The sequence below is a fragment of the Dendrobates tinctorius genome, unplaced genomic scaffold, assembly GCF_039654945.1.
Source record: "Dendrobates tinctorius isolate UK_male_01 unplaced genomic scaffold, ASM3965494v1 ptg000069l, whole genome shotgun sequence".
NCBI classification, from domain to species: Eukaryota; Metazoa; Chordata; class Amphibia; order Anura; family Dendrobatidae; genus Dendrobates; species Dendrobates tinctorius.
In genome coordinates this window covers 33,448,933-33,472,245 of record NW_027361737.1, presented here as the reverse complement: position 1 = coordinate 33,472,245, position 23,313 = coordinate 33,448,933, and the positions used below count along the sequence as shown (strand labels likewise).

Genomic DNA, 23,313 nt, shown 5'->3' with positions numbered 1-23,313 from the left:
TGACGGACCGTCAAGGAAAAAAAACGTTGCAGGGTCCGTCTCATCCGCCCGGGAGATGCTAAAATCTTGGCTGATCCGTCAAGAAACGGGTGGGACGGACAACTGTCAGTCAAGATCCACCACTAATGTAAGTCTATGGGGAAAAAAACGGATCTGCCCCTTTTTTGGCGTATCCGTTTTTTTCTAAAATTGACAGATTTTGACTGACATCAAAAAATGGAAGTGTTAAACAGGCCTAATAAGTGTAGAAAATACGCAACATAAAAAACTCACTAAATACTCATCGTGAGAATGTGGCCTGGCAAAGGATAGGAGAAGCTCTGTAATATATTTATCTGTGAAAAACACAATGATGGTAAAAATTGACACATAGACCAAACACTGATGATGCAGTGATCCACAACACTGATAGTAAAAATGGACCAAACACTGATGATGCAGTGATCCACAACACTGATAGTAAAAATGGACTAAACACTGATGGTAAAAATGGACCAAACACTGATGATGCAGTGATCCACAACACTGATGGTAAAAATGGATCAAACACTGATGACGTAGTGATCCACAACACTGATGACACTGATGGTAAAAACCGACCAAACAATGATGACGCAGTGATCCAAAACACTGATGTCACCAGTATCATTTTTTCATGTAAATGTTTAAACTTGAAAGTGTGAATGAGGCCTTACCAATCCTTTTCTCAAAGTAGCATGTCCCATACCGGTCTGAAACTAGTAGCACTGATTGGATGGAGACGGACTCTTTAGGAACACATCTCTCTTTGACTAGGACATCTGTAAAGCTTAGTTGTCAATTTTTTCTGAAATTTCTAAGGGCTGTTTCACACATCTGTGATAATCAGACCGATGTTGGACCGCAAAGCTCAGGCTGGCCGCACATCTCCTCACCGTAGCGTGATCGCTTCTTGCGATCCGACATTGGACCGATTTATCACAGACATCTGAAACAATCCCAAGAGGAACAGCACATTGCTCAGTCATAAGAAAAGATGCTTCAGAATACTGATGATGATGATGAAGAATGGAAATGATTACTAAGACAGACATGTCAGGGGAGGGGACAGATTTTCTTTCCAGAGATATCCTGGATCTAGGTGAGAGGAGGACACTGCAAATCTGTATAAAGTTTCAAGCTTTCTCAGATGAAAAGGTTTGATTTACATGAAATCCAACCTGTGATTGTTACAAGTCCTGTAAAACTCAAGGGTAATGGGGTTAAACCAGTGCTTCAATCTAAACATATTTATAGATACCTCTTAATATGAGGCTGGCGAGTGTCTTGAAGATAGGAAGGATTATAGTGGTGGAAAGTAGCAATTCAATCCAGCGTCAGCCCGGGTCCGTGCCATAAAGAGCAATATTGTGAGTGCTCAGCGCCATGACGCATCGGGGGCATCACCTCTACTACAAATGATCAGTCCAATTAGGGATTCTGTCCGGTTCTCCGGCACCGTACGGTGAGACGTGCTCAGTCCCCGCCACACTCCGTATTTACATGTGAACGAGGTGCAGACTCCAATGTTTCTTTTTACTAGTGAAATCTTTAAAACCTCGACTTGTTGATAAAGATTAGTGCTAATGAGGTCAGGATCCATTATCTCCTCTGCCTGAAACACTAACAACCTGAGCCGCTCTGTGACTCTGCCCAATTTGCAGCCATGTGTTTCTTCTTTAGATAAAATCTGAAAGAAAAATACAGAGAGAATCTGAATCAGCTGACATTAAACCCTGAGGCTTTCACCTTACAAATCCCACTGTACAGTTATCTGTCAGGAAATCCCAGATACACTTAATGTGCTGCAGTGCTTAAGGGGTTAGTCCACGGTGGAACCGCCGTGTACGGACGCGAGACAGCGCCAAACCGCACCATGGAAAATGCCACATCTTCCAAACCAATATTTGGTGTAATATGGGGTCAGAAGTTTTGCTTAAAGGAGCAATCCCGTTTTAAGGACAGAAATAGCAGAGCTGAACTTGTCTCCGTTTTTTTTTTCGATATGGTGAAACACTTGTAATCTCGACACATAACTGCACTAAATGCTTTATCTGCAGCACCTGGTGATATCACAAGAAGTTGTGTTAAATGATGAAATTACCTCTGCTACATCTGTATGAGACATAAAATGATCGTTCGCACAAATGTGTTTTAGGCTATGTTCACACAGAGCTTTATGAGGCAATCATAAAGAACAACTTTTCGAGCAGAAACTCTTTTATTTCACCTTTTTTGGGGGAAGTTTATGGAGGAGTTTTTTTTTTTCTTGAAGTGGTGTTTGCAGCTTTTTGATTGGACAATACATAGTTTGGAGCAAATTCCAATAGGATCCACTTCAAAAGGAGATACAAATGCTTCTCACTAAATTAGAATATTATCAAAAAGTTAATTTATTTCAGTTCTTCAATACAAAAAGTGAAACTCATATAATAGAGTCATTACAAACAGAGTGATCTATTTCACGTGTTTATTTCTGTTAATTGATGATTATGGCTTACAGCTAGAGATAAGCGACTTTGCCTTTTTTAGGGTCGAGTCGGGTTTCATGAAACCCGACTTTCTCAAAAGTCGAGTCGAGCGAAATCGTCCGACTATCGTGAAAAGTCTGAGGTCCGACTGAAACACAAAATCTAAAGCAAGTCAATGGGGAAGAAAAGTCAGCAGGGAGTGGAGGACAGTAAACACACCTACATGCCAGATCGCTTTTTTAGAGTGCGTGAAATCTCAATCTCTCTCTCTCTCCGCTGCACGTCATCTCGTTGCCCACAGTGTACGTCCTTGCTCAGTGGCTGAAAAAAAGTCACGTGCAAGCATGGAAATCCGACTTTGGCGCTCGTTTTGCCGACTGCATGCCCGACTTCACGCTGTGGTTGGGTTTCGGTCGGCGAAACCCGACTTTGCCATAACCCGGCGACTTATGAATCTGGCCGACCTGTTTTGCGCAACTCTACTTACAGCCAATGAAAACCCAAAAGTCATTATCTCAGTAAATTAGAATAATTAACAAAATAACACCTGCAAAGGCATCCTAAGTGTTTTAAAAGGTTCCGTAGTTTGTTTCAGTAGGCTCCACAATCATGGGGAAGACTTTGGATTTGACAGATGTATTGAAGAACTGAAATTAACTTTTTGATGATATTCTAATTTTGTGAGATGCACCTGTACACTTCTTTCCCAAAGGAAAACTTTTCAAATCCTGTGCTGGCTAAAAAAAAAAAAAAACCCTGCTCATATCAACAGCTAAATGGATTAGCCACAGAAATGAATAGGAAGAATTATTTTAGAGCATAGCAGGTTCAAAAACTCCTCAAAAAGCTCAGTGTGAACATGACAAGACATATTTAGACATATGCACAAAGAAAGATCCCAACACATATGCCAGACACATCCGATGTCCTCAATGGAGGCCACATAAGTGTCCTTGAGGTCTGTCAGTCTGGTATGTGTTGATAGGCTGAGCTTCAATATACATAGAGCCAACAAAAAAAAATAATACTGCACAGTTTATTGGGGGTGGGGTGTCTATGATCGGGCCTTGAAATTTGACACATACTTTGGATTTCTCCTGGGCATTTATGGGAATAAATGGTGAACAGAGTAGGATACATTTTCCGAAGATTTTTTTTTTACTGCATGGTCATAACCACATCCAAAAATGTATCACAGTACATGTAATTTTTGAGTTTTTATATTGGATAGATTTTTAAATTGGATTGTCTGACCCCGCGTGATTTAAATAATGGCTGAGAGCAATTTCTGATTAGGTGCTTTATTCAGAGTAATTGCATCTATATCATATACTCTTTTTTTTTTTTTTATTTGTATTTTCATTCTTTTATTTGTGTCCAAACTTAGAGTAACCGTGGTTTTAATTTTATTTCATATAAATCAATAGTACACATGAAAATAAGCAACTTTGCACTATGTCTTATCAGAGAAATTTGCTTCTACCAGAATTGATCAGTCATTACCAAAATTTTCAATTCTGAGGTAATATCTGTAATCAGTGAAGACGTTCCCATTACTGAGATAGGACACGAAAGCGACTACTGATGAGATTCTATGTAGGCAGGAGGAGATCTGCCTCTAGCTCCTTCCTTCCGTATATATAGAATTGTATGGTGAGCATCAGTGTGAAACCCGTCACTAACATCGCAATGTATAAAAGGAGTTTTGAAATGTATTTATTTATTTTTTTTATACATGAAAATCATTGATGGTAAAAAGTGACACTGACCAAATACTGATGAAACACTGATCTAAAAACAAACCATTTTTTCCTGCACATATATCCCTGAATGAGGCCTTCCCCGTGGTATTCATTTGCTGTAGGAGTCGAATCTGATTGGGTCATACACAAACAGGTCTTTCAATTTATTACTATTGTCCTTATTTATCCATTTTGATACTTTCATACATCATCTTTTATCACATTTTTATATCTAAACATGTATTTAGTACTGTACTTGCCATTACAATTTTTTAAATTTAAAATTTTCAATTAAGTATTCTGATTTAAATATCACTTTCTCTAAAATCCAACAATCCTCTGTGAATCTAAATGTCTATTTATTAGAACTATTTGATTTTGCCTAGCGTTTTTATTATGCAAATGACGCGCCCCAGAAGCCGTGGGATACTCGGTACCAAGCCTATTAACTTCAATGGGAAATGTCACAGTGGCGGTGACCCGGTCCGTGGCCCCAGGCGGTCATGTAAAAGGGGTAGAATTGAATGGGGAATAAAGTTTATGTAGTGCTTCGTGACGCCAGTTGGAGAGTTCGACTGTAGTATAGCAAGCACTGCAGATGATCCCTGGGGGAGTAGATGGTGATGGCAGTGCAGATGTTTAACCCTCTCCAACCAGGGCTGGCCCCCAGAGACTGTGATGAAAGTAGAACGCATGGAGCAATCAGGCAGGAGACAAGGAAAGTGTCACTTGCCCCATCCTGAGTGACACGGCCAGCAGGCCGGTAACTGATACAACAGGACGCGGCACGTGTAATTGTCCTATGTGACGCGGCCCGCAGGCCAGTAACTAATACAATAAGACAAGGGAATAGGGAAATCCTGGGTAACAATAACAATGGTGGCCCTGCGATAGGGAAACAGGGAAGTGGAGACCTCCTGCACTCCCCTGAGTCAGTGTCTCTACACTCCTAACGTTCCCTAGGCCGGTTCTGCACCGGGCACCGATCTGGATACCTAATATCCCTAGCTCGCCCTGCACCTAAACCCTCACTAGGGAATTGGTCGGTGCGGAAACTAATCCCACCACTGCACTAAACACACATAAGGAAAAATGACAAAACAGGGGAACACCACTTAGCTTTGCTCTGTTGCTTACGCTCCCAGCAACAGAGCCCACCACCTGCGTGCATCTTTTCCTCCACCGAGTCCAACATCTGGGTGCACTGTCCAGCAACGGGGTTCAGCACCTGAGTGCAGCTTCAGCAAAAGAGTCCAGAAACTGAGTGCAGCTCTACACCATACAGTTGTGGCCAAAAGTATTGACAGCCCTGCAATTTTAATAATAATAATAAATTTTATTTCTATAGCGCTGACATATTCCGCAGCACTTTACATTTCAGAGGGGACTTGTACAGACAATATACATTACAGCATAACAATAATCACATAGATCATATCAGATACCAAGAGGAATGAGGGCCCTGCTCGCAAGCTTAAAATCTATGAGAATTTTGTCAGATAATACTCAGTTTCTTCCTGAAAATGATTGCAAACACAAATTCTTTGTTATTATTATCTTCATTTAATTTGTGTTAAATGAAAAAACACAAAAAGAATTGTCCTAAAGCCAAATTGGATACAATTCCACACCAAACATGAAAAAGAGGGTGGACAAAAGTATTGGCACTGTTCGAAAAATCATGTGATGCTTCTCTAATTTGTGTAATTAACAGCACCTGTAACTTACCTGTGGCACCTAACAGGTGTTGGCAATAACTAAATCACACTTGCAGCCAGTTGGCATGGATTAAAGTTGACTCAACCTCTGTCCTGTGCCCTTGTGTGTACCACATTGAGCATGGAGAAAAGAAAGAAGACCAAAGAACTGTCTGAGGAGTTGAGAAACCAAATTGTGAGGAAGCATGAGCAATCTCAAGGCTACAAGTCCATCTCCAAAGACCTGAATGTTCCTGTGTCTACTGTGCGCAGTGTCATCAAGAAGATTAAAGCCCATGGCACTGTGGCTAACCTCCCTAGATGTGGACGGAAAAGAAAAATTGACAAGAGATTTCAACGCAAGATTGTGAGGACGTTGGATAAAGAACCTCAACTAACATCCAAACAAGTTCAAGCTGCCCTGCAGTCCGAGGGTACAACACTGTCAACCCGTACTATCCGTCAGCGTCTGAATGAAAAGGGACTGTATGGTAGGAGACCCAGGAAGACCCCACTTCTTACCCCGAGACATAAGAAAGCCAGGCTTGAGTTTGCAAAAACTTACCTGAAAAAGCCTAAAACGTTTTGGAAGAATGTTCTCTGGTCAGATGAGACAAAAGTAGAGCTTTTTGGGCAAAGTCATCAACATAGAGTTTACTGGAGAAAAAAGAGGCATTCAAAGAAAAAAACACGATCCCTACAGTCAAACATGGCGGAGGTTCCCTGATGTTTTGGGGTTGCTTTGCTGCCTCTCGCACTGGACTGCTTGACCGTGTGCATGGCATTATGAAGTCTGAAGACTACCAACAAATTTTGCAGCATAATGTAGGGCCCAGTGTGAGAAAGCTGGGTCTCCCTCAGAGGTCATGGGTCTTCCAGCAGGACAATGACCCAAAACACACTTCAAAAAGCACTAGAAAATGGTTTGAGAGAAAGCACTAGAGACTTCTAAGGTGGCCAGCAATGAGTCCAGACCTGAACCCCATAGAACACTTGTGGAGAGATCTAAAAATGGCAGTTTGGAGAAGGCACCTGTTGTGAGTTCATTCTCTGGTTCACCAGTTGTGAGTTCTCCTTCCAGACTCCCTCTGGTGGTAACAGGAGGTAGAGAGGCTGATTTGATGGGTGGACATCTGCCACCTGAGAATGAGGATGACGATTGGATATCAGGAGTCTCAGATTGGATTTAAGACAGCCGACGCCCTATTCAGTTGCTGGTGATTCCTTCTGGCTTGTCAGCTCTTGGTTTTCAGCTCTGTTCCAGTCATCTAAAGCTAAGTTTTTCTGCTAATGTTCACACTTGATTTTGTTGGTCTATTCAGTTTTTTGGTGTGGTCAGCCAGCCCTTGCTGGGGGCTGTGCTGAATTTCCATTCTTATTTATCAGTATTTTGCCGATTGGCCTTTTGTCCCTTACTAGTTCGGTCTCTTTTTGCTCTGTCTCAGAATATTTCAGAGTGCTGATATAGTGGGAGAAGTCTAGTGACTTCAGGGTTAATTTTGCTATCAGAAGTGTTGGACATGATTTTTGTAGGGTTTTTTTGCAGGTTGCAGACAGTGTCTTCACTTTCCTTTCCTGTCTAGTTAGTTTGGGCCCCATCATTTGCTCAGCCTATTTTCCTGCCTGTGTTTGTGCCTTCATCTTGTTTCACCGTCAATACACGTGTGGGGGCTATCTATTCCTTTCGGGTCTGCTCTGGGGCAGTTAGTTTTCCCTTTTCTTTCTTTAGGCTTATTTAGTCCTCTGGCCTTGACGAGGCGTCTAGGAACATTGTAGGCACGCTCCACGGCTACTGCTAGTTGTGTGGAAAGATCAGGGATCTGCAATCTGCATAGTTACCAACCTCTCTGGTTTTCTGTGACTTAGCTTGTTTTGTTTTTTTCTCCTCTGTGACCCATTCATAACAGGCACACTTCTAATATCAGGGACCTGGAGTGGTTTGCCAAAGAATGGTCTAAAATTCCAGCAGAGCATTTTAAGAAACTCATTGATGGTTACCGGAAGCGGTTGGTCGCAGTTATTTTGGCTAAAGGTTGTGCAACCAAGTATTAGGCTGAGGGTGCCAATACTTTTGTCTGGCTCATTTTTGGAGTTTTGTGTGAAATGATCAATGTTTTGCTTTTTGCTTCATTCTCTTTTGTGTTTTTTTCATTTAAGACAAATTAAATGAAGATAATAATACCAAAGAATTTGTGATTGCAATCATTTTCAGGAAGAAACTGAGTATTATCTGACAAAATTGCAGGGGTGTCAATACTTTTGGCCACAACTGTAGCTGCCACTCCACCAAGCTTTCCACGAACTCCTTGCAGACACCATAGCTGCCTCTCCAGGACTCTGACTGTTGTCCTGGACTCTTCTCAGCACCATAGTGCAGCCTTGGAGCAAACAGAGTCCACACCTGCATGCAGCTTTCCAGGAGCAGAGTCCAGCAAATGAGTCTAGCTTTTCTGCCAAAGAGTCCAACATTTTGAGTCCAGCCTTCTGCAACCAAGTCCAACATCCTGAGTGCAGCTCTACACCATAGCTGCCACTCCACCAAGCAATGCCCGCCCTCCTTGCAGACACCATAGCTGACACTCCACCAATCCATGCCAGCCCTCCTTGCAGACACCATAGCTGCTACTCCGGCACTCTGACTGGGCTGCCAGTGACTCTCCTTCAGCTCCATTCTTTACCCAGGCTTGCTTGCAAATGAGAAACTTATCACCAACAGTGATTGACACACCTGACACTCTTTTATAGAGCAATCACACCTGTTGCTTAATAACGTGCACAAACTAAGGTAACCAGAGTGCAATGACCCTAATGGCCACAGGGGTGAAAACTAAAACTGAAATCACCACAGTGCAATGACCCTAATGGCCACCGGGGGGCAAAACCACCTTTAGCACACAGCCAAGGGAAAAAAAAGGTTACTTTGTGCATTTAATCTGTCAGATCCAACCTGGATCATGACAGAAAGTCACTTTATCATTTACTGTAGTTCAGATGCAGTTCAGAGGAGATATTACAACTCTCGCCAGGTTACAATCTGCTCAGAGAATGGGAGTTATCCTTCCTCTGCCGTGACTCAGTGTAAGCATCCTGCTATTATAATCCCTTCAGGGACCAAGGCTTCCCAGAGTTTGAAATTTCTAGTATAGGCTCTACTCACTGTGTAGTTCTCCACCGGCAACTTGCAGCTTGGATCCTTTGTGAAGCTCACGTTCCTTCTTGTACAATCCTCACTGATCCTAGTTTGCTGCTGTAATCCCAGGGAAAACACTGCACTGTTGGATGTATAAACTCACACAGTCTGTCAGCTTACCACCCTGCTCTGAAAGCATGGATGGCCTAGGGGCTGATTCCCTGATGCTTCTTATTAACTTTACTCCAGGAGGGACCACATGTCATCATGGCTCCCAAGAGCGTTCTTCCTCCTTCTTCACTGAACAACAACTTTCGTCTCCTCCCCCTCCAAGTTAGGGCATGGCTGCAAAGCTCTAAGCTTCAGACAAGTAAGGGAGTGAGGTGAATTGTGTGTGTGTTGTGGTCTCTAGCAGAGAAAGCATAACTCCCATTGCTCACAAAACACACAAAACAGTACATATTTAACCCTTTTGTGGTGGTAAAGAGGTAGGGCGCCACACATATGTATAGTCTATCATACGTAGTAGTGGAGTCTCTTGTACAGTGATAATATTGGCAGATCACATGGTGCCCGAAGCGAAATCTATGGAATCGATATATCCTGAACCACGCTGTACCATCCACAAAGGAACGTAGCCTGTGAGTGGCTACCCTCTAGCCGGTATGCTCAGAATGAATTCATTTAGTCCCAGATACAGCAGAAAACCAAGGAGTGTGCGCAACTGTTGGCTGAACTCAGCCTATCTGTGGGGAAACTTTGAACTCGAAAAAATTCCACTCGCCCGAGGACTGGAGAGTAGAGATAGGAGGATCCGAACAGTAAAGTTTGGTGTCCATACCAAACACCTACCTTTCGAGCATGGACACCAAACATGGACTTCACCAGGAAGTCCATGTTACTGTATGCATTCAGTCCCCTGAACACCGGGTGTTTTTCGCTGACATGTGCATGACAGCGTGGCAAACAGCACTTCTAAACAGTGGTAAAATCATCACCGCCAGTCAGAGACCCCTGCTTCCCACGCTGTCACATGACAGCGTGAATCCGAAGCTGTGATCGGAGGTATAAAATTCACTTCTGATCATTGGTGTCGGCTGATGGTACTACTGCTCCCATCAGCTGACTCCTGCTGCTGCTAATAATTTTTACCTGTTTTCCCCTTCTCTTTACCTCACATTGTGAGCGGTCTCTGTTTGATTTGGGCTGGATTAATATTAATAATAATAATAATTTTATTTCTATAGCATCGACATATTCCACAGTACTTTACATTTTAGAGGGGACTTGTACAAACAATAGACATTAAAGCATAACAATAAACACATAATCAACAGAGGAGTGAGGGCCCTGCTCGCAAGCTTACAATCTATGAGGAATTAGGGGAGACATGAAAGGTGGATGGTAACAATTGCTTTCATTGTTCGGACCTGCCATAATGTAAGAAATCGAGTGTTCATGTAATGCTGCATGAATTTGTAATCAGCCTGAATATGTAACAGTACAGACACAGAGGGCTATTAATTGTATAAAGCATGTGGGAACAAGATACAAGGATTCTGGTTATGATAACAATTTTGAATGGGCAACACAGGGATAGTTAGATTGATGTGTTGAGTCGATAGGCCAGTCTGAAGAGATGTGTTTTTAGGGCACGCTTAAAACTGTAGGTGTTGGGGATTAATTGAATTATCCTGGGTAGTGCATTCCAAAATATTGGTGCAGCACGTGAGAAGTCTTGGAGATGGGAGTGGGAAGTTCTGATTATTGAGGATGCTAACCTCAGGTCATTAATAAAACAGTGGGCACTGGTAGGGTAGTAGACTGAGATGAAGGAGGAGATGTAGGGTGGTGCTGAGCCATGGAGTGCTTTGAGGGTGAGGGTAATAAGTTTACACTGGGTTCTGGAGCGGACGGGTAACCAGTGTAATGACTGGCACAAGGTAGAGGCATCAGTGTAACGGTTGGTGAGGAATATAATTCCGGCTGCAGCATTAAGACAGATTGGAGAGGAGAGAGTTTGGTAAGAGGGAGACCGATAAATAGAGAGTTAGAATAGTCCAGACGAGAATGAATAAGAGCAACAGTGAGAGTCGAAAGTAAGAAAAGGTCAAATTCTAGAAATGTTTTTGAGGTGGAGATAACAAAAGTGAGCCAGTGATTGGATGTGGGGGGTGATTGAAAGCTCGGAATCAAGTATGACCCTCAAGACAGCGGGCATGTTGATGGGGAGTAATGCTAGAGCCACACACGGAAATGGCAATGTTGGGCATAGGTAGGTTAGTAGAGGGAGGAAACACAAGGAGTTCAGTTTTTGACAGGTTGTTTCAGATAGAGGGAGGACATGATGTTGGAGACAGTGCTAAAACAATCACTAGTGTTTTCTAGTAATGCAGGCGTGATGTAAGGAGTAGACGTGTATAATTGGGTGTCAACAGCATAGAGATGGTACTGGAACCCAAATCTACTTGGATTAGCGCCAATACCGAATGTGTATATATCTAGTTGTTTGTTTTTTTTAATGATTTCTCTGTGCATTTGACAAAGAGACCCTAGTGCTTTGAAATGCGTTGTGTTCCTGAAACAGCATCCTTCAATAAAGAATCACATGTTCTTCATCACAGAAGGGCAGCACGGTGGCTCAGTGGTTAGCACTGCAGCCTTGCAGTGCTGGGGTCCTGGATTCAAATCCCACTAAGTTTGTATGTTCTGTCCGTGTATGCATGGGTTTATTCCGTGTTCTTCATTTTCCTCCCACATTCCAAAGACATACTAATAGGGAATTTAGATTGTGAGCCCCATTGGGGACAGCGATGATAATGTGTGCAAACTGTAAAGCGCTGTGGAATGTGTTGGTCCGATATAAAGATTATTATTATAATTGGATTGTTCTTGTTGGGTCTCCAGAAGGAAAATTGCTTTCCCTCCCTCGTTGACAGCCATTTGTCCACATGTCCACATGTCCTATGAAGACATGGACAGAGGGTTATCACATCCTGGGATAAATTGTGCCTGACCTCTTAGAAAACAGCAGTATGTCATACTTTAACACTCTTAGCTCACTCCCATATATCACCAGGAGAAGTGAGATTATAGGATAAGTAGCCTCCCGTCCTCCAGGCAAAACCTTAGAAATTCGCATAGTTCTTTATTGTGTAAGAGCAATTAATAAATGGTCGTTCCTTTTCTAAACATGTATCTTGAGTCTGATCTGTTGGGTTGTCTGTGGTGTATGATTTACAAAGCTGACATGTGATTCCAGAAAAGGAATTACACGGATTGTGCAGGTCAGGGCGGGTGCAGCCCGGGTTGCAGGGTGAGATGTTCTGAGGTTAGCCTGCCCTATTTCTCCCCTGCGTTCTGGCAGCGTATTATGTGGACCTTGTACATCTGCGGGACACACACAGCTGTGATAATGCTTCAGTCCCACTCACATACAGTATGTAGAGTGCTTTTCCTTCATTCTTGGTCTGTTGTGCAGGAACATTTCCTTTTTCTTTATATGACCAGGCTGGCATAGACGGGGCACACACGTGGCGCCTGCGGCACCTCTGCGGCTTGTAGTTTTATTTATCAAAAAGTGAACTGATGTCTATCAGAAAGGTGTATGCATCTCTTCACTGTTGCTCACCTCCCCAATTATTAAAGCTAGCTCAGGACAAAAGTGAAGTACTAGACTCCAGCTCCTGCATGCAAGCCTGATCCTAGATACTTGGCAATGACAGGATAAGGCTGCTTTCACACATCCAGCTTTTTGAATCCGGCACGATGCAGCGAAATTTGGAACAACCGGATCTGGTTTTGTCCCATAGAGTTTCATTGTCGCCGCACCGTGCCGGATGGGTATGCGGCGCATCCGGTTTTTGCCGGATACGGCAAAAAGTAGCCGTCCGGCGTCTGCAAAAAACGTTTGCTGCAACGTTTTTTGACAGCGCCGGACCGGTTTTTCTCAGAGCGCATGCGCGGAGACTCTGAGTCTCACGCTGCTCTTTTAAATGTGGGCGCCACCGTATCCGGCCACACAGGCATCCGGTGTCTCCGGCACATCCCGGATCCGCCCCTACGGCTTTTCACCGCCCGGCGCCGGAGACACAAAGCCGGATGTGTGAAAGAAGCCTTAGGCTAAGTGCACACGTACCGGAATTCTCGCGGAAATTACCGCGAGAATTCCGGAATTCCAGTCCGCGGGAAAATCGCATTTTAAATTCCCGCGATTTTCCCGCGGAAAAACTAGCATTTTGCAAGCGTAATTAGCTTGCAAAATGCTAGAGTTCTCCAAGCGATCTGTAGCATCGCTTGGAGAACTGATTGACAGGTTGGTCACACTCGTCAAACATAGTGTTTGACGAGTGTGACCAACTTTTTACTACTGAGGCTGCCTATGCAGCCTCAGTAGTAAAATATAGAATGTAAAAAAAAAATAAAAAACGGTGTTATTCTCACCCTCCGACGTCCCGCGCATCCGTTCCCAGTAATCCTTTGCGAAAATGCCCGCGATGACGTCAGTTCTCGCGGGATCGCGACGTCTCGCGGTCATTCGCGATGACGTCGCGCGAATGACCGCGAGACTTCGCGATCCCGCGAGAACGGACATCATCGCGAGCATTTTCGCAAAGGACTACTGGGACCGGAGCGTGAAGAGAAGCGGGAAGACTGCGCGGGACGTCGGAGGGTGAGAATAACAATATTTTTTATTTTAAATTCTATTTTTTACAGGGATATGGTACCCAAAGCCAGGAGGACAGTCTCCTCTCCTCCGGACCGTGGGTACCATCCGCAATTGTTCTGCTTACTTTCCGCATGGTGTGCACAGCCACATGCGGGAAATAAGCGGAACAATGCATTCCTATGGGTGCGGGATCGCCGCGATTCCGCAAATTAATGAGCATGCTGCGGTTTTTACCGCGAAGCGATTCAGCCGTGGTAAAAACCGCAGCATTAGCACAGCATTGCGGAATCCCATAGGAATGCATGGGATGCTTATTTTTCGCGTTTTCGCGGCAAAATTGCGCGGTTAAAACCGCCGCGGAAACGCGAAAAAAATTCAACGTGTGAACTCAGCCTTACACTACCTTCCATCAGCACTGCTTTGCCATTAGCCACAAGCGCATCAATTGCCCATCAATATTGATCTATAGGGGATGATGTTCTCTGGATGTAAGCAGTGATGGATGAGCTACTATGATGTGTGCAGTGGCCATGTTCTGTCATGCAAGTACTGACTTTGGGTTTTACTTATTCAGAGATCTAACTTAATTTCACATTAAATGCTCAATTTATGGTTAAAAATAATTTTTCCAATAGAGCTTCATTAAAGCTTTATATCCGGTTGGCTTCAACACAGTAGCACAGTACATATTTTTCTGATTCTACAGTCAACTACAATGAAGTAGCACCGAGATAGTGATAGGTGCAAATCAAAAGACTTCAGTTAAGTCCACAGTAAATTTAAAGGACTTGTCCACTACCCAGACATCCCCTGCTCAAGCCATGTGTTTGCCCGCATTGTTGGCACTGTCCCTCCCGGGGCTCAAGTGACATTGTTACGTCATGTGATCCTGCAGCCAATCAGCGATGGCTTCACACTCCCCACCTTCAGACGTTTCACTTGCATCCAATGGAAATGATAGTCGTCCGTCTCTTTATGTTTTCTCTAAACGGAGTAACAGGTTCCCATTAACCCCTTACTGACATATGATGCACAGTTACGTGATATACCAGCTCTTTGACTTGATGTGGGTTCAAGAACTGAGCAAACATCTTTCACGGCAGATGATGGCTATGACATCCATCATCTGCATCTAAGTGACGCTCGTGGTGCGGACGTTCACACACATCTGTTAGCCTGCAAAATACTGCTGTCAATCTGACAGCAGCATTTACAGCATGCTGGCAAGGGGTACTGTTCCATGTGCCCATCGACATCTCCATGATGCAATCACAGGGCGCTGATGGGTTTTCTGAAGACCCCCGTATCATGATGATACTTTTGTGATAACCAGCTTGTGGCTGGCATTCGTAAGAGACCGTGATTTTTGCTATATACAGCAGTACTGTCTTATTGCTGTTTATTGCTGTTTAAGCGGATGATCGCAGGTTCAAATCTACTAAGAAAACAAATACACTAAAGAGTGAAAAAAGTTTCTAACACTTAAAAAAAAAAACAAAAAAAAAAAACATAAGTATAATTGCCCCCTTTTACCCGTGAAAAATGAAGAAACAATAAAAAAAAACACGTGATATTGTTACGACCATAAATGTCAGATTTATCCAAATACACAATCAATTAACCAGATCGGTAGAAGGCATGATGAGAATAAAAAATAATTGCTAAAAAATACTTTTTCAGCTGCCACCACACTGAGAAATGCAGGAGGCAATAAAAACAATGTATCCGCTCCAAAATGGCATCCATAAAAACAACGGCTCAGGGTGCAATAAACAAGCCATCACACAGCCCCATCGGGCAAAAATTTAAACCGTTATGGGTCTCAGAAAATGGGGACACAAGCAAATTTTTTTTATCAAATTATAGAATTATTTTTTTGACACGTAATCTGATCCTGGAGAATCACATTGTCAGGTCATTTTTATCATATAGTGAACATGGTAAATAAAATAAAAACGGAAAACAATTGTGGAATAGTGCTTTTTTTGGCAATTTCATATGATAAAATAAATGGTGTCATTCAAAAGTACAATTTGTCTGCAAAAAAAATCCCTAATATGGCTATATCCATTGAAAACTATAACAAAGTTATTGCTCTTGAAATAGAGAAGGAAAAATTGAAAAGGCAAAAACTGGCTGTGTTGGGAAGGGGTTTAACGACTGTAGAAAAATAGGCAAAATAAAAAACACCTTCTTCCGAGCTTTTTTTCTTTTTCTATTGTTCTGATCATTTTCCTAAAACACTATCTCTAACAATATCAGAACCTATTGTAATAAGAAGCCAGCTGTGAAACACACGTCGGGGTGTGGAGACGCTATTCCTGAAACTTGTGGTGATTTCATTCACTGCTCACTGCATAGATACATTGTTCAAATGTATGTGTATTCTCTCCTCACAGTTAGGTATTATCTATGGAGCTATTGAGACACACATGCTTACCTATTCTTGTATTAATAATATGAGTATTGTAGGTGTTGGTCTTTTTTTGAGCTATAGTGATTGCTTTATGTTTTTATTGGCTACTGCATAGCAATGGGAATGGGTTGGTTTTATGCTGTCTTCCTGCCTGGGGTTTTGAAATGGATGTTGTGTAACACCTTAGTAATTAATATAATCACCCGTACCGGCCACAGACATACAGTTGTGCTCAAAAGATTACTTGTCTTGCAGAATTTTTGCTTTCTTGGCCTTTTTTTCAGAGAATATGAATGATAATACCAACACTTTTTCTCCACTCATGGTTAGTGGTTGGGTGAAGCCATTTATTGTCAAAACTACTGTGTTTTCTCTTTTTAAATCATAATGACAACCCAAAACATCCAAATGATCCTGATCAAAAGTTCACATACCCTGGTGATTTTGGCCTGATAGCATGCACAGAAGTTGTCACAAATGGGTTTGAATGGCTACTAATGGTAACACCCTCACCTGTGACCTGTTTGGTTGTAATCAGTGTGTGTGCAAAAAAAACTGAGTGAGTTTCTGGGCTCCAGACAGACTCTTACATCTTTCTTCCAGCCACTGACGTTTCTGGATTGTGAGTCATGGGGAAGGCAAAAGAATTGTCAACAGATCTACAGGAAAAGGTAGTTGAACTTTATAAAACAGGAAAGGGATACAAAAAGATATCCAAGGAATTGATAATGCCAGTCAGCAGCATTCAAACTGTGACTAACAAATGGAAAATCAGAGGCTCTGTAAAAACAAACCACGGTCAGGTAGATAAACAAAAGTTTCGTCTGCAACTGCCAGTAAAATTGTTGGGGATGCAAAGAAAAACCCACAAATAACATCAGCTGAAATACTGGACTCTCTGAAAACTAGCGGTGTGGCTGTTTCAAGAGGCACAATAAGGAGGCACTTGAAGAAAAATGGGCTGCATGGTCGAGTCGCCAAAAGAAGGCCATTAATTGGCAAATGCCACAAAGTATCTTTCCTACAATATGCAAAACAGCACAGAGACAAGCCTCAAAACTTCTGGAACATGGTAATTTGGAGTGTTGAGACCAAAATTGAACTTTTTGGCCACAAACAGGCTGTGTGCACACGATGCAAAATTCCCGCGGATCCGCAGCGGATTTTACCGCGCAGAAATGCTGCGGATCCACAGTGTGATCTACAGTATAATGTAAATCAATGTAAAAAAAAACCGCTGTGCAGACGCTGCAGATTTTTCCGCGCGGGTTTCCTGCGGTTTCCTGCTGTTTTCTGCAGCATGTCACTTCTTTTGTGCAGTTTTCCACCTCCCCTGTCTCCAAATCCGCAGGGGAAAAACCGCAGTGGAAAACCGCACAAAAACCGCAAGAAAACCGCATTAAAAATGGAAGAAATCCGCAGGGAAAATGCAGGTCATTTGACCTGCGGATTTCTTCAATTCTGCACGGAAAAATCCGCAGGGCAAAAAAGTACGTCTGCACTCAGCAACGTTACATTTGGAGAGAAGTCAGCAAGGCCTATGATGAAAGGAACACCATTCCTACTGTAAAGCACAGAGGTGGATCGCTGATGTTTTGGGGATGTGTGACCTCAATATCTTTGAGCCACTCTGGGGAGATCTCAAGCAATAGAGTTCATGCTAGACAGCCCAGGAATTTACAGGAACTGAAGGCTTTTTCCAAGAAGATTGGGAAGCTTTACCATCTGAGAAAATAAAGAACCTCATCCACAACTACCACAAAAGTCTTCAAGCTGTCATTGATGTTAGAGGGGGCAATACATGGCATTAACAAATGGGTTTTTAAACTTTTGATCATTTGGATGTTTTGGGGTTGTCATTATGATTTAAAAAGAGAAAACAGTAGTTTGACAATAAATGTCTTCACCCAACCACTAAACATGAGTGGAGAGAAAGTTTTGGTGTTATTCATATTCTCTGAAAAAAGGCCAACAAAGCAAAAATTCTGCCGGGGTATGTAAACTTTTGAGCACAACTATATACAGTACTCCCATGTTTGGTTATTGCCATTTTTTGTCATATATTGATTGATGACTATTTGCTCCACCTTTAAGTTCTACAATATTCCAAGAGTGTAACTCTTGTTCCCACTCAAATTATCAGGAGTTGGAATGGTCTCCTTCGTGAGGCACTCTGCTTTTTTATCCCTCTGTGTTTTTATTTTTAAAAACTAATTAATAAAATATTATTTTACTATAATGGATCTCTTCATTACTCAGAGGAAATTTTATACCAGGGCTTGGATATAATATCCATGCCAATAGGTCCGAGCATGGACCTCTAGTGCACTAACTGGCCGTGGTTCTCCCGACCTGAGCATGACAGCTTCATATATTACTGTGTATTTAGTAAGGTTAGCATTCCTTTACGATCTCCTACAGTACTTGCCTTCTCTTTTGTTGTTCCACAATGCTTACTCGTGCATTTTTTTTCTTTACCCGGGATACATTTCCCAGAGAAGAATCCCTGTTTACTCTACAGACTAGATAAGGTCCCGTTGAGAACTTATGTTTTTCTCAGCTAATTTGCTTTGTAGATTAATTACAAAATGTTTACTATCCTCCCTAAATAGGGCACAGCTGCAGTAATTTCAGAATATTCTTCTCATCACTCCCAAATTATTTGTTTCTTTTGGTTTATCACATTTCCATAGAGGTGCCAACAACCGGGCTAACAAAATATTGCGGAGGTTTTACCAGATTACAGAGCTTGTCACATAACTTCTAACAGATCCATATTTAATGGCTGCCTCCAGTACTATACTACTATGGTTTAATATACAGGCTAATGGACATGGCAATGGCACTTGCAAAAACTGTTTTGCCTGTGTAACATGTCATGGGGCAATAGCCGTGGGTGAAGGAACTTGTCTCTTATGCCCTGGCATGTTACATGAAGGTGGGGGTTCTGGCTGGGTGTGTGGACTTGCAGGCCACATGTAATCGATGACGCTGGTTTGCCAGGACCTGATGTTTGACAGTTCAATGAGGGCAACTGCCGGTGAAAAATACATTTTTTACTCAGCGAAAACTTAATATGTACAGTAAATAGTGGGTGCGCAACTTGGTGAACGTTTCCTTCACAATACGGAGATTTTGCACACACAGTTTCACTTCCTTCCTCTTTACTCAATTGTCCTCAATCTTCAACGTTCCTTTCTTCTTCACCACAGCCCAGCTCAGTACTAAAGTCCTGTTAGCAAGAGACCTATTCTCAACCCACGGTTCCACGTCTGTCATCTCCTCAAGAGAACAACGCCTGGTACTTATCATCTTTGTCTCTGAGGCTGTAGAACTCCCACCTGGGGCACTCTCTTCATCTCACGTACTCTGTCCCATCTAGGCTCATTACTTCCGGAGATCCTGGGCCATACTGCTTGACGTCCTCACCCAGGACCCATTTTTTGTTGATCACCCTTCTCCTTTGGTCACTTCTCTCTTCTACCATCCTCTAGGATCTCTCTAGGATCATCTTCTGTCTCCTCTCTCACTAAATGCACCCACGTCATGTGGCACTGCTCCAATCAGACCTTAGGTTCTCATTCTACGCACACTGGGCACTTTCTAACATCCTAACAGGAAATTGTCTCAGTCCCTTAACCTTAGCCTTCCCACTCTGGGCTAGTCTCAAATATTAACCCTAACTCTCCCTACTGTTGGGCAAAATACAATCTATCTCTAATAACGCATGTCACAATACACATAACACAATACAGTAACACGTGTGTTTTCAAAGGGGAACATGGGCAGTATGTCCATCTCCTTACACCCATAGATATATATGCATCAAAATGTTTAAAATGATGCTGGGCTGGAATATTAAGCTTCTTAGGTGTAATTTCTCTACATTCATCTGTACTCTGTGTTTGGCGCTTTCCCTTTAAAGTGATGATTACAATGATCTTCAAGTAGTCTGTTATATGGCACCTAGGAGAATCGCCTACGATGGCATGTTATTGGAGATTTCTGAGCGGTTCAATTAGCGAGCTAAAAACTACTTTAGGGCTTTTTCAAGATGCGTTTTTGCCTTGATCTTTTTTTTCTAGTGCGATTTTGCTGCAGAAAAATGCATCATTTTCGAGTACCAACAAAATGAATGAGTTTTATTTAAAATCTCATGCACATTCTGTTTATTTTTTCCTTGCAGATTTGAACCATCAAAGTGGACATACCGCATGTGCTGCCTGTGCGGCTGCAACAGGACCCATAGGTGGAGCGGGGCCTCTGCAGGGTGGCTAATAATGAGGGAAATCTGGCCTGTTTCTCCAGGCCCGAGGCTCCGGGGGGCCCTGGCCAGATTGCCCTCATGTGCGGCAGGCAGGAAGTGATCCCTGCAGCTCCGCTGCCTACAAGAGAACATAGCAGCGGAGCTGCAGCGATCTGTCCTGCCCAGCACCCGCGCTTCCTCTCAAATAGACAGCAGCGTCGCTGGATGACATCATCATTCAGCGGCCAGCTGTGGCAAAGAGAGGACAGGTGAGAGGTGCTGCCTGGGTGTGTGTGTGGAGATGAGTGGTGGTGTGTGTGCATGTGTAGCACTGTGAGGAAATGTGCAGACAGGTGAATGTTGCTGTGTGTGTCTGTGTGTGTGTAGGTGGAGGAGAAGGCCATGATGGGGGTGATGGGGAGAAGACCATGATGGGGGTGATGGAGAGGGCAATGATGAGGGTAATGAGGAGAAGGCAATGATGGGGGTGATAGGGAGGGCAATGATGGGGGTGATGGAGGGGGCAATGATGGGAGTGATGGGGAGAAGGCATTGATGGGTGTGATGGGGAGAAGGCACTGATTGGGGTGATGGGAAAAGGCAATGATGGGGTGATGGAGAGGGCGATGGTGGGGGAAGAGGAAATGATGGAAGTGATGGAGAGGGCAATGATGGGGTGAGGGAGAAGGCAATGATGGAGATGGGGAGAAGGCATTGATGGTGGTAGTGGATAAGACAGTGATGGGGAAGGAGGAAATGATGGGGGTGGTGGAGGAGAAGGCAATGATGGAGGTGGTGGAAAGGGGAATGATGGAGGTGGTGGAAAGGGGAATGATGGAGGTGGTGGAAAGGGCAATGATGGAGGTGGTGGAAAGGGCAATGATGGAGGTGGTGGAAAGGGCAATGATGGGGTGGTGGGGAAAAAGCAATGATGGTGGATGTGGTAGGGGAGAATGCAATGATGGTGGTGGAAAGGGCAATATTGGGGTGATGGGGGAGGAGGAGATGGAGGTGGTGGAATGTGTAATGATAGGGGTGGTGTGGGTGGAATTAAATGATGGAGGTGGTGGAATGGGCAATGATGGGGTGGCAGGGGAGAAAGCAATGATAGTGGTGGGAGAGAAGGCAATGATGGAGATGGTGAAGAGGGCAATGATGGGGTGGGGGAGAGGACAATAATGGGATGCTGGGGAGGAGGACAATGAGGGGTGTGGGGGATTGGGATGGGAGGAAGGGGGACTTATAATGGACTTAGGAACGGGGGAGTTGGAGGAAGACATTATCGCTTATTATGGCAAACACAGTCCCTTATTATATAGTGTACTCACTTATTATGTCTAACACAGTCCCTTAGTATATAGTGTACTCACTAATTCTGTATAACACCATCCTTACTTACATAGTTTCCTCTTTTATTACGTGTAACACTGTCCCTTATTACGTACCATCCTCTCTAGTTATATATGGTGCGTTCCTTGTTATATAGCTTCCTCTGCTGTTATGTACAGTGCTGTCTCTTACATAGTGTATTCTTGTTAATTGTGTTATTCACAGCGCCCTCTTATTACATAGTCCCTTCTTTTTTTAGATATAAAATGACTGCTGATGGAGGAGCCGGTGATCAGACTACCAGTCCATCAGCTCCTCCAGCAGATAAGAAGCTTTCCCATGCTCCATCAGCTATCATTGCATTATACAGCTAACAAGAGAGGACGGTATGTAATAAAAAACAGGGCTCTATATAATCCAATATGTAAGGGACGGTACTGTACATAGTAATAGGGGACGACAATATACATAATAAACGAGACTATGTAATATATACATGTATGTGTGTGTGGCTATATATATATATATAATATATATAGCTTTAATACAAATGGAGATTCAGTGGCGCTTGTGTATGAGTTTAATTCCAACAGCAAACACTAAGACACCTGTCACAAGAGTGTCAAAGAAATAAGGTAAAATAACTCATAATATTAGTGTGCGCTTGGAACACTCATAAAGAAGAGGGAAATCTAAATTAGGTGGTTATAGAAAAAAAAACATCTTATAAGTGCTCTTTATGTAGCTGGATAATAGCGAGAAAATAGCAATTAGAAATAGACAATTGTAAGACCTCAGAAGAAGTGCTTAAGGGAGAGAATATATATATATATATATATATATATATATATATATATATATAGATGCTGGTGGCAATCTTAGTTCCAACCTGAGCAATCATTAAAAACTAAAAAGGCATGAGTAAGGGTAAAAACCTGAAATCATTGAACAGGTTATATACTGCAGGGTACTTCTTCCTGATAGCAGCTTAAAAAAAAAAAAAAAAAAAGTCAAAGTCAAATTGCAGCCTGTGAACGGCTGTGCAGAGTAGCCGCAATAGTAAATGCACAAGTCAGAGAGCGGTACCTGTAAAGATAATGCTATGCGAAGTCCTCACTCCAGTAAGCGGTGCAGGTTAAAATAGCGCTTTTTGCTCCAGGCTGGGAAAAAGAGGGGGGTTTTTAGTACACAGGGGTATAGACGAGTTACAGGGGCTGCCCCGGCCGGTGACAGCCTCCTGTCAGTGTACCTCCAGCTGTGGAGCAGACGTGAGCGGCCTCTCGTGCTCCCGGCATCTGTGAGCTGCTCCAGGTATACAGGACCTTCGTGATGTGAGTCAACACATGACCACGTCGGTTTCACTTGCTGGTGGTTGCGGCGGGGACCAATGAACAGTTAGTCTTTGAAACATGTTGGAAAGTCCATTGGTCCCCGCCGCAACCACCAGCAAGTGAAACCGACGTGGTCGTGTGCTGACTCACATCACGAAGGTCCTGTATACCTGGAGCAGCTCACAGATGCCGGGAGCACGAGAGGCCGCTCACGTCTGCTCCACAGCTGGAGGTACACTGACAGGAGGCTGTCACCGGCCGGGG

At 43.2% G+C, this 23,313-nt stretch overlaps 1 long non-coding RNA gene across 1 annotated transcript; it reads right to left on the bottom strand.

Moving 5' to 3' along the window:
• Nucleotides 1-307: 307 nt before the first annotated feature.
• On the bottom strand, nucleotides 308-23,030 carry LOC141095379 (uncharacterized). Its single transcript, XR_012233370.1, has 3 exons — nucleotides 22,968-23,030; nucleotides 22,805-22,878; nucleotides 308-1,708 (listed from the first exon to the last, which is right to left on the bottom strand). It is a non-coding gene; the product is annotated as an uncharacterized lncRNA (long non-coding RNA).
• Nucleotides 23,031-23,313: the final 283 nt, after the last annotated feature.